Source organism: Acomys minous (assembly GCF_964271855.1).
Source record: "Acomys minous genome assembly, chromosome: 7".
Taxonomy (NCBI): Eukaryota; Metazoa; Chordata; class Mammalia; order Rodentia; family Muridae; genus Acomys; species Acomys minous.
In genome coordinates, this window is record NC_140488.1 from 57209194 (window position 1) to 57214212 (window position 5019).

At 38.5% G+C, this 5019-nt stretch overlaps 2 pseudogenes across 2 annotated transcripts; both read left to right on the forward strand.

Annotated features, from left to right (window-relative positions):
• The first annotated feature begins 312 nt into the window (after positions 1–312).
• Positions 313–1404, forward strand: LOC311601744 (protein tyrosine phosphatase type IVA 2-like; annotated as a pseudogene). Its single transcript has one exon. The product of its transcript is annotated as a protein tyrosine phosphatase type IVA 2-like (transcript).
• A 1680-nt stretch (positions 1405–3084) lies between these two features.
• Positions 3085–4347, forward strand: LOC311601188 (cytochrome b5-like; annotated as a pseudogene). Its single transcript has 2 exons — positions 3085–3093; positions 3684–4347. The product of its transcript is annotated as a cytochrome b5-like (transcript).
• Positions 4348–5019: the final 672 nt, after the last annotated feature.

The window sequence follows — 5019 nt, forward strand, 5'->3', positions numbered from 1 at the left end:
TTGATAATAAATAACTTTTTCACTACATATTATTGATATAAATGGAACATAATTGGACCAAAACAGAGAAGATTTAAGTAAATAAGTGCTTATACTTGACTGTAAGACACTGTAACTTCTCAAAATGTCTTTAGGTTCCTGTACAAAGCCATGAATAAAAACATGCCAATCCTCACTTTGAATTAATCTACACTTGAACACATAAGATTTCATTAGAGTTGTGATAAAACTCAACTGAACATGTAGTTAATATATAGGAATGAGTTAAGAAGCACAAGCCAAGGTTGCTGCGCCATCAGCCAGGCTCAGCACAGCGTTTTCACTGACAAATGAGCTTGTAGGTTATATGTGCCATAATTAACATTGCCTTGAAGACTCTGGACACCAAAACTGGCCTGAGAAGTAGAAGGCTTTTTTTTTTATTGCAAGCATATTTCTTTTAATGACTCCAGGAAAATTAAGCATCAAGTAAACAAAAGTGGAAAATAACCAACACTTTTAACTTGTCTCACTAGTGCCTAAATGTACTTTAAAGGCTGCTTAAGTTTGTATGTCGTTAGAATTTTTTGGAAGCTGAAGGTATCCATCTGCAGACATTGAAGCCCAAGTTGAATTTGGATTCAAGTGGATTCTTAATACTCTGCCTGTGTTGAAGAGAGAAGTTTCATAAGGAACAAACAAGTTGGATAGAGAAAATAGTGATCAATAATAGGCATTTTAGTGGTTGTTTTAATGTTTTCTGCTGCGAAACATTGCAAGATTTATTGACTTCCCTCTTCCCCCATTTCCCCACCATATACACACAGGCAAGCTCACACTTTTTATTTGCTGTAATGAACCGTCCAGCCTCTGTGGACACCTCTTATGAGAACATGCATTTTCTGATAACTCACAACCCCACCAATGCTACTCTCAACAAGGTCACAGAGGAACTTAAGAAGTACGGAGTGACAACTTGGGTTCAAGTTTGTGATGCTACATATGATAAAGCACTGGTTGAAAAAGAAGGAATCCATGTTCTAGATTGGCCATTTGATGATGGAGCTCTGCTCCCTAATCAGATAGTAGATGATTGGCTAAATCTCTTTTAAAAAAAAAAAAAACAAATTTCGTGAAGAGCCAGGTTGCTTCGCTGCAGTGCATTGTGTTGCAGGATTGGGAAGGGCTCCTGTGCTGGTTGCACTTGCACTGATTGAACGCAGAATGAAATATGAAGACGCTGTACAGTGTATAAGACAAAATGAAGGGGAGCATTTAATTCCAAAGAGCTCCTTTGCTTGGAGAAATACCGACCTAAGATGCGATTACACTTCAGAGATACCAATGGGCACTGCTGTGTTCAATAAAAGTAGAGGAAGGCTGACTGGATCATGACATTAGAGGGAACTCTTTGGTACCTGGAAATGTGAATCTGAAATCTTACCTGTGCTGTCAAAGTAGTGATGGATTCAGTACTCCTCAACTCCTAATGATTGAGAAGAAAGCAAAGGAGAAAGAAAGTCCCTCTATAACACGAATAAAATGTTTAAGAAAAAATAAAGGAAAGGGAGTTAATTTATTGAAAGATGATTTTGCTCCTAGTTTTGCAGTTTTGCTTTCTACCAGGAATGAATTATTGTAAAATCTCCTGTGTTATTTAAGCTTTTTCAATATAGATGTCTGAGGAAAACGAGCAGAATATTAACCAGTGTGGAGCCAGTTGTTGGGGAGCACACACTTCCATTATGCTTGCCACTTAGGCCTCCTTTTGGTGGGATTTGGGGGAAATAGGTTTCCCCATCTTCTCTTTCTTCCTGCCTCCCTCCCTTCTGATACACATAGACTGAATAGAAAGAAGCCCCTGTTGCTGTAGGTGTGTGTGTGTCTGGCAGCCTTAAGCTCACAGGGTCACCTTTAGGAAAAAAACAAAAAGCAAACAAACAATAAACCCCACCAATAAAATAAAATAAAATAAAAATAAAAAAGAGAAAACAAAGAAAAGGCAGTGGTGTATATATTATATAATCCAGGTGGCTTTCAGTCTATTGATGATGGGTATTCATGTTAGTTTCTTCTTCACAGTCCTGATCTAAGATTGTGGTGTGAAAGGTAGCCAGGAGTTGTTTGATAAATGGTGAGGAAGTGATATCCTAAAGGGGAGTCTGTCTCCTGTAATTTAGCTGACAGAATCCTTTTCTCCCAACAGTGAAACAAGTGGGCATCCCAGAATCTATTGAAGAGAGGTGTCTAAGAGACTTAGCATGCTTCTACAGCTGTAGAATTGTGGACTGTGGGTTTGCTATCTAATGATGTCATAGAAAAGCAGCATCTTAAAATTTTAGGACTGATTTCAGAACTAGTCAGAGCAAAAAAACATTCAGTGTTTTGGTCTTGAGAAATGCCTGTGGTGGTGGTTTCCCAATTACCCTTCATATGTACAGTTCAGTGTAACCACCTTGTTATTACTAGATTCTTCTGAGATTAAAAAGGGGGGGTGGGGAAGAATCAAGGTTAGAAGCAGCGGTGTGTAGCAAGGGTGTCCACGGGCTGTAACAGGGTGGAAGAGTAATGGCAGGCAGCCCAGTGAATAGCAAAGGGGGCTGTATGCTCATGACAATATGTGGTAGCAGTTTGTGGGTTCTCTGCTCAGTGTGTTGATACAGAAAAGCTGTTTCCTTATTAGCAGAAGGCAGTTGACCAGGCTGTTATGACAAAGCAAGTGGAGGGGCATCTCCTGGGAATCTGGCTCTAAACGTTCCATACTTGACAGCCCCCTGCTACCCAAGCCTTGAGTGAAGGCCTGCAGTCATCTTGTCCCACTGGAAATGTGTTCCGCGAAGCCATGAGCTTCCCATTCTGTTAGTGTCAGCTAGGCCAGTAGGAAGGATGACATCTCACTGATGATGCTTCAGACATTGGCACCTTTATGAATTGCGTGTTTACTGTTGCTGGAATTGTTCTGCTTTTGACGAAACAGAAATACGTAAAATCCTCTGCCTTTTCCCAAAAAAAAAAAAAAAAAGGAAAATAAAGCTTTTGACATTGTTTTTAAAATTTTAAAGTAAAAAGTGATGATACAAAAAATAAGCATAAGCTAAAGGATATATGGTAGAGGTATGCATAAAACTTACAAGGACTCAGTAATGAAAAAAGGGTGGCAAATACAGGGTAATATATGACTAGTCAAATCTCAAGTGACTTGCATACTCAGCAAAAAACCTAAGATACATAATAGTAATCATTATAAATAAGTTGTTTCCAATAACTCAATTACATTTTTGAAAACAGTATGTTCTTATTGTTTAAGGCATCTTAAACATTTCAATCCCATAGATCTTTGCATAGCCTATTTAAACACTTTTATATGCCCTGTAGTCATAATTTCAACAGACACCTTTATTGTGACACCTTCTGAAGTTTAATTACTTCCCTGTTTTATTTCTTGTCATTCATTTAGACTTTGGTAGAGATGACTGTCCATCAAAGCTTTAAGCAATTCTGATACAATAGTTTCTGGCTTCTGTGTTAAAAATAGCGCAGAACTAAATGGGAATAAAAAAGACAAAGTAAATGGTCATGATGTAGTAGTCAAAAATAAATAGATAGTGTCCCAGATGGAGGCATCTTAGATGAGAAGAGTGCACTACCCTGCAAGGCTGTGTTGCAGGGCCTGGGAGGCTCACTGTTCCGAGATGGCCACATAGGCAGACAAGGATGAGAAGTACTACACCCTGTAAGAGATTCAGAAGCACAAAGACATCAAGAGCACCTGGGTGATCCTGCATCACAAGGTGTACGATCTGACCAAGTTTCTGGAATTGCATCCTTGTGGGGAAGAAAACCTAAGAGAGCAAGCTGGGGGCGATGTTATTGAGAACGTTGAAGACATTGGGCATTCTACTGATGCATGAGAACTGGCCAAAACGTACATCATTGGGGAGGTCCTCACAGATGACATATCAAAGATAGCCAAGCCTTCGGACACTCTTATCATTACTGTTGAGTCTAATTCTAGTTGGTAGACCAAGTGGGTGATCCCAGCCATCTCAGCCTTGGCTGTAGGCCTGATGTATCGACTCTACATGGCAAAAGACTAATATGCTTCTCTGAATCCAAGGAAGAAAAAGACTGCCCCAGAGAGGGGAGCAAGAAGCCGGTGTTAATCACTTCCACTGATAGAAAGAAATTGTAATATATGTTTCCCTTTCCTCCTGCACTAATAGAATAAACAAGGAACCCTTTGTACTTTTACACTTTTCAAATGTGCCTTTTTATTGAACTTCCTTTTGATGTTTTCTCATTACATAATTTACTTATTGTAAGCATGATCTTTAAAATATGTCTGGCTTTTAAAGTAAAAAAAATAAATATATAGATAGATAAAATTAACTATACTGATATATTCAATATGTTTAAAATAAATATGGTTCTTGGTATAATTTACCAAGACAACTGTTCCCAAAGGGTACTCATTAGTGAGCTTCTGGTTTTGTGACATATATTGGTATGAAAAAAACCAACACATCCTGTCAGCTTTGAGAATCAGATAGCAAGGACTACACTTTTTTTTTTAAGGATAAAACTGATGTCAAATTCCTAGCTTATTTCTTATATCTGCTTCTATCACAATGTTCACTTTTCATTAACTTATTGCTTTGCTACATTTATCACTGTAGTAACACATGGACAGGAAATGAAATATTTTCAGGTATTTACACTATGATACTCTAATCTGAACCGCCTGCCCCTGCAAAAAGATCAAAATAGTCTCTTGATTATAAATGTTTTTATTTCCTCAGATGAGGCGATGAGATGAGAGCTGCACACAAATTTTACAAATGCATGGCTTGGTTGGGTTGAACCCAGAGCTTTTCTATCTATCCTAGGCCTATGCCTGGAAGCTTCTAACCTCCCTACATATAATCTGTAAATCCAGACATTGAAGGCTTCAGTTTCCAGCTGCTAACCTAGGCTCAGTATGTTTCCAGCCTTTGAGACTTACTGCTGAAGAAGCTTACCCTTTCTGGTTCTTTCTGAACT